This window comes from Ixodes scapularis, unplaced genomic scaffold (assembly GCF_016920785.2).
Source record: "Ixodes scapularis isolate PalLabHiFi unplaced genomic scaffold, ASM1692078v2 PGA_scaffold4__175_contigs__length_147842914, whole genome shotgun sequence".
In the NCBI taxonomy this organism is placed as follows: domain Eukaryota; kingdom Metazoa; phylum Arthropoda; class Arachnida; order Ixodida; family Ixodidae; genus Ixodes; species Ixodes scapularis.
In genome coordinates this window covers 69,425,651-69,436,146 of record NW_024609879.1, presented here as the reverse complement: position 1 = coordinate 69,436,146, position 10,496 = coordinate 69,425,651, and the positions used below count along the sequence as shown (strand labels likewise).

The following is a 10,496-nucleotide window of genomic DNA, read 5'->3' as shown; positions in this document are numbered from 1 at the left end:
ATATTGAACGTACAGATCGGCGGCGTGGGCACGCCTAGCGTTTCAGCCGTGGCAGCCAATGTTTTCCGGAAGGCTGGGAGCGCCGGTTCATCGATTTCAGATCGTCCACGTAATGCAAGTAATTATATTTATATTTCAATTGCGCTGATTTTCGATTATACTGCAACTAAAACTAACACCTTTTTTTTTTGTTTGTGTTTTACGTAAACGCGCGACGTTGGTGAGCCGATATTTTTGACAGACCTTTAATACTTTGTCCATCTTTGTTGCCTCAATTTACTTATTCAGCTCGAATCTCTCTCGCAGAAGACGCGACCGCGTGAAAGAATGTACGTCTAGACTCCGTTTCACTTTAATTCAAGACGCAGCGAAGGTAGCACGCGCACACGCGGCTGCAAGAACATCGAGCATTGCGAGAGCACGCCCGCCGTTGCAGCACTCAAACTGCGAGCTTGCGCTGAGTTATTTCTTCGCTCGGGCGCAAGCCGAGCTTCTGGCAGCCCTGCCGCCATTTCCAAAGTTCGAGCGCGCGCGCGCGTGCGCGTTTTTGTTCTTCGGGACTACAAAAACGCATCTCCCTGGAATGCCTGGGGAGAGGGAGAGGGGCTGTCCCGGTGGTCCCAGCGCCTTGACCTCGCCCCCTCCCTCCTCTTTTGTCACCCCTGTCACGTGACCCACAGCAGCGCGCGAGCTACACGCTGATAAGCATCGAGATCCGGAAGGGCGCGCCTTGCAGCCGCTTTTTACTTTGTCTGCTTGTTATCAGTTGCTGCTCGAAGTTCCCTCGTCCTACCTGCTTCAATCTGTCGCCTAACCCTGCGGTCTTATTGGGATGTCTCTCGACAACGTATTGGATGTGCACCAAAGCTATCAGTGTTCGAAAAGACCCACGTGTTTGTCGGCAACGAGCGATTCTTCAAAGAAGTCGCAAATTCTCGCGGTTTGGTTGGGTTCGGCAAATGACAGCTTGTGCGCCGCATCGTGTTGAAACTTCCAAGGAGCCGTTCCCTCTCGTTTGTGTTTGTGTGGTTGTCCTGCTTTGACCGTGTCGACAAATATCACGGATTACCTCTTTCAAGTCCGCTATTGTTATGGTAAGTGCACTGCAACCTACGTGTTGGCAACGATTGACCGGTCTTCTACGCGTACTCTTCTAAATTATCTAAAGAATTATGCAGCGCCTATTCGCGCGGCAGCTAGGAGAATAATTTCCCCGAAAGTCTACCTGTATAGTGTTCACAGATCGCTTGCACGTTTGTACTTGTCTACAGAAGAGGTAATAAACTTCGAGGAGAATTGAAAACAATCTTTTGTGTCGGTTTTCCTGTCCACTTACAAGCACCTACGCGAGTGCATTTGTTCTACGTGTTTTCTCCATGTTATAAATACGTTTATGAGTTTCGGGACGTCTTAAATATGTTTAAGATAACCAACCTCCCAGACGATACCCATTTAGGGCTAGCGCATAATTTGCCATTTCGAAGGGCCCGCTCAAACGTGTGGTCACGTGCCATGTCGAACGGGTACTCGTACCATACGGCACCCGTATGAAACGGGCACCTGTATCAAGCGGGTACCGTTTCGAACGGGTACCGTTTCCAAACGGGTACCCGTATCCCATAATCACGTTTGATCCAAACGGATCGACAGGTTTGATTCAAACGGGCGACCAGTTTGCCACCCGTTTGAATTTCAAATGGTTTTTTTCAGTAGGGTGACAGTCACACTGGCCACTGGACGATAGGAGCTTACCGTTTAGACCAGCGTTCCAACATGACTATCCGCACCTCAATCGACTACACCTAATTCCTCATGTGGTCTTAAACTCTTTAATGTAAAGCAGAATGTCAACCTGCAACACCCCGCCCCCTCCGTTTTCGGCCCGACCTGCGGCATCAATGCCCGACAGTTTACGTCATCTTATCGTTACAACACTGATACGCGAACACACGGTCACATCGGCGACAATTTCAGTCTTCTGTTCACAACCTACAACACTGCCATCACGATGTTGCTGCTATATTGCTGACACGCAGAAATACAGAACCACGTTGAACGCCGGTTGGCACTCGGCACGGGAGAAGAGAACCGAATCAGCACGGAAGGCACCCGGGCAGCCGGCAGCAAAACCTGCCTGCCTTGGATGCAGTTCCTGCGATTTCCATAACGTCAAAAACACTGCTCCGGAACTTCGCTCTTTCTAGCGGCTTCGTTTGCTCGTTTGATAAAATTTGTGGTAAAAACGTCAATGCAACCGAAATGTTCTGCACGTTTGCACTAGAAAAGGGAATCACAGGCGGCCTTCGCTGCCGCTGTAGCTCAATCAACTCATCAACACTTATGAAACAACGTGCGCGACGTGCTCGTAAAACGAAACCGAAAGAAGATGAGTCGGGAGGACGAAAGCCTCCCGTCTGCCTGGAGAAGGAGGAAAACGTCTCGTTCCTCCCTTCTTCTCGTGTCCGCTTGGGGGCGCGTCAGTAGAAGGGAGGAAGACGCGGCGTTGCTACCTTTTTTCTCCATTATTTCTTAGATTGTACGCCCACAACAAGGAACGCGGAATTCAACAACGGCGGAAGCGACAACGGTGAATCGACACATGCAGGGATTTCTTTGGAAATCCTTCGTCTACTCATGGGCTTTCATCTCGGCTTGAAGTTTTGACGGCTGAGGTTGAGTTGCTACGGGTAGACAACAGTGCACTACGAGTGGAAGTCTCCCAACTTCGCCAACAAGTTGTGAACGAGACATGGCGGGGGCTCCCAAAAGCTCGTCATGCGACGTTCTGGAGTCAACGACGCAGTCCTATGTTTCTGTTGCTCTGGGTGCGCTGCCCAAGTCTCCGAATCAGCGACAACGTCGTGATGCTCCCGTAAATACCGCGGCTCATGGAATATCGTCATCATCTGCACATCCAGGCAACGGGGACGCCGTGGACGCTGATGGGTTTAAGACTGTTACAAGAAAAAAAAAAGAAAAAATAAACATGCCTGCCGAGGGAAAGAACGCGGCATCAAGCTGAGCTCTGTGCCACGGCAACCCAGACGCCGAGGGCTCTTCGTCTCCCGACTGGATCGTCAAACAACGGAAGTTGACATTAAGGAATCCCTGTCAAGTGTTCTGAGAGGCAAGTCAGTGACGTGCACCAAGCTTGTGACGAAACACGATACCTATCCATCCTTTCACGGGGCTGTCGAGAACGATGATTTTGACGATATCAATGTACCGGACATTTGGCCAACCGGATGTCTTTTTCGCCCCTTTTTTGGGCATTCTTAGAGTCTCGTCGGCGACAGTGGTCATTGTAAATGCTTAACCTTTTACCCTTCTGCTGTGGAATGCACGCTCTACTACCAGAAAGTTCGCGGCCTTAGAACGAAGTCCTCCGAGTTTATGTCGAAAATTGGGGGCAATCCATACACCATTGTTTGCCTTACTGAAACGTGACTAGAGGTTTGTATCACTAGCTCTCAATATTTTCCTGTGTCATATCCAGTATTTCGGAAAGACCGGGATTATGCCGTTACGGGACAGAGATATGAAGGAGGTGTTTTAACCGCTGTGGACGCGTCGCGGTGTGCATGTAGAAGATGTGACTTCGAGACTTACCCGGAATGTGTATGGGTTAAGGTTACGTCCTGTGACGGGCTTAATTATCTAATAGGGAACTATTACTTTCCGCCACACTCTAACTCAGAAGTTTTTGCTTGTCGTTGTCAAAATCTAGAACAACAGCATCATATTACGAAGTTTAATGTATCAGAAACTGACTGGCTGGCCAGTTTTGATTTGTTGGGGGGATCGGTGGCCGAGTGGTCTAGCGCACACCAGCTCGGAGCACGTGGAGCGAAAGCTCGCGCTGCAGAACCCAGGGATCCTGGGTTCGCGCCCCACCCCTGCCCGTTTCGATCTGGATGAGCATCGTATTGGCGTGCGGTCGTGTATCACTACTGCGTGATGCACGTTAAAGACCCCAGGCTAGCGGCTGTATCGCACTGGCTAAATTTCTCATCTACAGCTGGGAGGCTCGTCGCCCCTGTGAGGCAGACCAAGTTCTAGGCTGTATAAACACACACACAACCCAATTTTTTGTGATTTGTTGGCGAGCAAGGTCACCAGCCTGAAAGGATCGAGCCTGTTAGATTTCATTAATTTTAATTGATTTGTACAAGGCAATATTATCCAGAATTCAGCGGGAAATATACTTGGTTTGTTTTAGTTTCTTCTACAATTGACTGTATCTTGCCAATTGTGGACCCCTTCAACTTTCGTTGTGTCCTTTCTCTTTCCGCTGCGTCAACCAAGTTCTTGCAGCCAAGAATATTTGTGTACAGTAAGGGAGATTACCTTAATATGTGCATACAAACATTTGTAAAACTATGGTTGGCAAACGATCTTGAATGATAATTGCGCGGATTCGGCTGCTGAGGTTCCTACAACAGTAGATTCGAGCGCCATTGGTAAATACGTGCCTAAGCGTTTTTCTCGGGCCAGCAAGTACCCGCCCGTCATGGTTTTCAAGAGAGCTCAGGCGTTGCTTACAAAGTAAGCTTTATTATCCTCGTATTTTAAAAAAAAGTCTGGACTGCATAAGTGGTACGCCAAATTCAGTCAGTGTCGTGCTTTGGCAAATGGACTTTTTAAACAAGACGCGTATGCACATGGCTGTGCTTGAGACCGACATTCACACGTAGTCAAAACACTTTTGGAAATATGTACCATCAAAAAAGAAACAAAATCATAATGTGTGTTTTCATAAGAGATGATTCTGGTTACACATGTGATCCAAGTAAAATTGCAAACAAGTTTGCAGTGCATTTTAAATCCTGTTTTTCGCCTGCGGCAGTCTCTAACCGCAGCACGACGTGCCAAGGCACATTGGATTTTCTTTCTTTTACCTCATTTGACGAACTTGAAATTAAGGAAAGCATTTTTAAGAAAAAAACCTATGCTATCTTGTGGCACAGATGACATTCCCAGATTTATTGTGAAAGGGTGTGCGGAGCTCCTGTCTCCTGTCTTATTACACATATTTAATTTATCACTTCCTTCAGGAATATTTCCGTCAACTAGAAAAGTGCCGTAGTTGTTCCGATTCATAAATCAGGTGATCCTAGTATACTCTAAACAACTACCGTCCCGTTTTATTATTGTGTCACTTTTCCAAGGTTTTTGAGATGGTAATACACAAACGTCTGTACGGTTAATTCAGCCTAAAAATAAACCCCAAGCAATGCTGATTTTTGAAGTACAAGTCGGTTCAATATATTCTGTGCTCTTTTGTTAGATTTGTTCTGTTCCATTTCTCTGTGACAATGCACAAGTCAATGCAATATAGTTTGATTTGACGAAGCCATTCGATAAGGTTGATCACAGTACTCTGCATACCAAGCTAGGTAGTTATGGTTTGTGTCCAACGTACTGCCATTAGTTAAAAGGTTATCCCTCCTGTCATGAAAATTATGTCCGTGTGTCAGGTGATGAAATGTCGTCGCCTTCCAGAGTCCCCCAATGAAGCAACTTTGGTCCACTTTTTTTCTTGATTTTTGTGAACGACATCTCTAATAGCGTGAAAAACTCTGAAGTATTACTATTTGCCGACGACATCAAAGTGTTTCGCTGTGTTCGTTCGCACTCGGAGTGCAAACTTCTTCTAGCTTAATGAGCAAACGACAAAAATAATGTCCCTGTCTATACTTCGTTTCAGTTTCGGTCCGAGCGCGGCCGATGCTATGAGCCGAAGGGCCAATCAAACAGCAAAAGTAGCAAAACGTCATGGCATGCTCTCTTCAGTTGATAGGACCAGCCGGTATTCGCCGTCTTTCTGTGCGTGCTCCTCAGCCCGCCAGTCCTATCAAGCGCAGAGAGCATACCATGACGCTGCGCTTTTCGGTCTGTTTGATTGGTCCTTAGGCTCATAACATCGGCCGCGCTCGGACCGAAGCTGAAACGAAGTAGAAAGCGAGATTCACTTGTGTTCCCCCACACAATAGACAGGAGTGTCATCTCCCGTTTGTCCGTCGTCCGTGACCCTGTAATTTTTGTTGATTCATCTTTAAGTTTTAATAAACATGTTTCAGCTATTTGTAATGCCTCTCTCAGGAATCTCGAGGTGATATCTCGTTTTACGAGGCAATTTTCTTCTCTTGATTATCTCCTGCGTTTGTTTTGCTGTTTAGAGCGTACAAAGATGGAGTTTGCTTCAATTAATTGGAATTGTATCAACTACACTGCGTCATGCTCTATTCAGGGTGTTCAAAGACGCTTCATCGACATAATCTATGACAGGCATTTCGGACGCAAGTGTTACTACCAGTATTTAAAAATCTAGGGTAGCGCACTTTGCTTGATAGAAGGCGTTTTCATGATTTTGTATCTACATAACGTTGACAACGGAAGTATTGAGTCATCACTTTTGTTAAGTACTCTGTTTTCATGTTCCCTCGCGGTCAAGTCGGTTTCAGAGCCCGGTCTACACCCTAAATTTATACGATACGTCTCCCTCAACAAAAATGCACCTGGAATGTAAGAGGCTTGACCAATCTGCCATAGACATTTTAGTGACGTGAGAAATTATGGACGTCCACCGGAGTCGATCATTTATGTGTAATATTGAATCTATGTGGCTGTCTCCATTTAATTTCCGATGAGGAACTGTGTACCACTATTTAGGCTATGTGCTGTTTGTGCACACAATAAAATGAAGATTGTTATTATCAAATAATGATCGAAATGTTTTCCTAAGGTACTGTGTCCGGTGTGCTTGTATGGTGGATTAAGTTAACAAAATGCATGGTGCGCTTTACGTAAAAGCGCACTAATGAAGGTATGTGCTTATATATGCCATTTTGTCCACTTCTAATGCCTGCCCAGAAGCGCTATGAAAACTATCATCACCAGGGTGCACCGCATTTTAATGCGTAACCAAACAACGTGAACAATAGAAACAATGCGAATAAGTGTCCATAGTGGGTTCTGCCATTATAAATGCAGTTGCTGACATTTTGCGTGGTAGCTGTAGCTCTCATTTAAAAGTACACTTCCAGGGTATTAATGCTCGCCAATGTTTTTACTTAAACACGCCCTATAAGAGCTCATCTACCCAGAACACAACTTGCGGCTCAAATTTTGTTTTCTTTCCGCCCGAAAACAGCCGGTCGAGAATTGGCCGGTTTCGGTCGCGCTCTCTCTTTTCAATGGTCACGTGGCGTTCAAGATATGTGTACCGAATATATTCAAAGCCGTTGCTCATCTAAGGCACACATTCAAAATCAAAAATAGAAAAATATATAAACCTCATATTAAAGAACTAAAAAAAAAAAGCGTGAACAAGAAGAAGGACAAGAGGGGACGTAGACAGGCAGAACTTTGTCTGGCTACGCCTCCTCTTTTCCTTCGTCTTGTTCTCGCTGATTCTAATCCTTCAAAACGCAAAACCAACTCGCCCAAGTCTTCACCATACTAGAACCCTTATTTCTGTAGCCTGCACAAAGCCGCAAATACATTGATCAGAAAAAAAGTCGCACATGTGACAGGAAGTACATGCTCACGTCATTCTCAATAAGGCAACGTACCGCAAGCTGGCTGACGCTATGGCGGTGCATGAGAGACCAACGTTCCGAGGGACGTGGGGCCGCTACTTCGCAACTGTTCGCGGTACCGGCCAGTCAAACCTCCAGCGCAGGACATCGAGAGGAAGGGATATATGTGCGAAACCATGGCATGACAAACGGTGCAAGCAAGTTCGTCGCTGCTTGCTTTAGATGCCGGAAAAGCGGAGAAAAAAAAGTTCTATCCGGTGGAGCCACGTAACTTCCGGCCATCAGCCTCCGTTCTCGTGTTTCGGTTTCGGTTTCGAGCAGTTCAGTTTTTTGGCTCCATTAAATATATACCTGACTTCCCAGCAAAACAGTGATTCAGTAGTCTGCCGAGATCATTTTAAGCCGCCTGACAAAAAATAAAACACCTATTTTTGGGGCTGGGGAGGGGGGGGGGGATGTCTTTTTAAGCAATTAGACTATTGCTGTTTCTGTGCCAGTCTTTGTAGCGTTTTAAGCGGCCTCACGGCGTACTGTTGTGGGTGCGTGTAACTCGAACTCTAAATGGAAGCTGCCGGGGCTATAAATATCATTTTACCAGATTTCCTCGCCAACCCAGAAAGACGGTATTGACGACTATGCAATGCTGTGTTTAGACACTTGCCTACGAATTAAATGAATTTGAGCTCCTGGAGTATTTGTCGTGCACCTTTTCCCGGCTTTTGATATTGCGTGACTTCAGCTACACTGGTTAGATGATTTGGACTCTGATTGACCTGTCGTCAAAGCTTAACTTTCTTAGTGATCAATATGAATAAAGCGACAGTACGCGTCAATTACATCCATTATGGCACGTACAATAACAGTAATATTTATGTAAGTTGCGTCTGTCGTTTAAACTGAGCATACCCATGCTTCTGGAAACTTACTGTTGTTACAAATGTTTTTTATCTGACTTAGTTGGTTCCCCAAGTTTATTCCTTAATACCTCCTCCGGGCTAGCTTCCGTAATTTTTTTTTAGCGTACAGAGTACGCGAATTGCATCGTAGATATATTTAATGCTCACACCAGTTGGAAAGTGCACATACACGGAAGTAACAAAAAGCAGGCAACTTTGGTTCTTTATGTGGCCGAAACGTATTTTTGTGTACTTGTGTGTTTTCTGTAGACAGCAGCAAACTAGTCAGCTCCAAGGGGTGTATGGCGCCTCCCCTGTAGATTATAAAATACCAGAACTCTACCACTAATAGCCTGAGGCAATAACGTGCATCACGCAGCATAGTGATACACGACGGCGTGCCAGTACAATGCTCATCCACATCGAAACAGGCAGAAGTGTGGATAGAACCCGTAATCTCTGGGCTCTGCCGCACTCCGAGCTGCTTTCACTCGGTCACCGATCCCTCTTCGGATGCTTCATTCAGCCAGCCGGGCAAATGTTATCGAAATACGTAAACAAATTAAGTTGGTGCCAGTTAATGGTCTGTACCAAAAATATCCCAAGCAGTACAAAAACAAAACAAAATAACAGATACAGTTTTCATTCTATGTAGATTGATTTTGCTAAAATCAGGTTTCAACTATTTGATATCTCTTTTACAGAATGGTTAAAAAAAAGAACACCACGTGCTTTGTTGTCGACGCTTTTCTCTCGGCTAGTGGTCAGATACGCACTACATAGTTGCCATGTATTTGTCTCCAGCAGAAAAAAAAGGTAAATGACTGTCAATGTACTAAGTTAACTTTTCATTTTCATTTACTGTTTTATTTCTGTATTTGCTCTGTATTATTTTGACATCTTCCTCACCATACGCGTTCTATCGTTCGCCAAGGAAAAGTAGCCATGTCCTTGGTTCCAATAAGACGTATCCATCTTATGTGCATATAATTTCCCGCAGAACACTGGCTGAGCCAATCAGCGCAATCGACGGAAGGATCTCAGCAAATGAAGAAGATCAATAAAACAGCTTCGAGCTGAATTTATTTTTCACTGGGTTGCTTTTATATTGCAAAGCTCTCACCGTAAATTCTACTGATTGGCTTTTCTTACTCCTCGGAGCAAAACTATGATCACTTGCTGATTCGTCTACATGAATGCGACAATAGCGCGTCGATTTTTGATGGAACCAATCACACGCGCCGAGTTCCTCTGAATCTTTCTGTTTCACCCAATTCCAGTCCCCGTATGCCGATTAGGTGCGATGGTAACATTTATCCAAGTATCCGCGCCGACTGATAGCTGAAAGAACACGGTGAGCGGCTTATTATCTCTGCTCGTCTTGCTTTAAGATTCGTTCTTTGGCGTCGTTGTCGCCTAATGTGGCAAATCTCGTCGCCCGCGCAAATATAATAAAATACTCGTGACTAGCTAAACCCTGAGTTTCTTCAGATGTCAGTGACGATAAACGCATCTACATTGTGAGAATGCAGGATATGTTTGGTGGCCATCAGAGGTGCGAAATACCACACAGAAAAAATTATATCCAAAGTGGCCAGCGGTTGGACTAACGTTGTTGGTTCGAGATTGTTTCCTGTGTGTTCATTTGTCCGTGTATTTGATATTTAGCTTTGACCAGAATGTGCTGAATATTGCACAGGAAATCGATTTTTGACACATTTGTTTTTTTACTGGAACATGCCAGATAGACAAAAGTTGGAACGAAAAAAAATAATGATCAATTATTATTTTCGTCATTTAGTGGGCACTGGGGCGAAGTTTCAAACTCGAACGACAAGAACCCGCCACAGAAGAGGGATGGGGCTGACGTGGAAGTAGTTCGTGATAAATGGCGCTTTGCAAAGGTCAGCTTGTTTTCTCTTGCTTTTCAGGAAAATGTCAGAAACTGGAGTGCTTCTTCGAAGCCTCTGCGCTTTTCGGTAGCAACATCTGGTGACTTCTATTTGCTCGAAAGAACTTTCGTGTCCGACTATTTTTCTCGTTCAATTTTAATTCGTTA

At 45.2% G+C, this 10,496-nt stretch overlaps 1 pseudogene; it reads left to right on the top strand.

The window, feature by feature from the left end:
• The first annotated feature begins 2,986 nt into the window (after nt 1-2,986).
• On the top strand, nt 2,987-9,150 carry LOC115320238 (annotated as a pseudogene).
• Nucleotides 9,151-10,496: the final 1,346 nt, after the last annotated feature.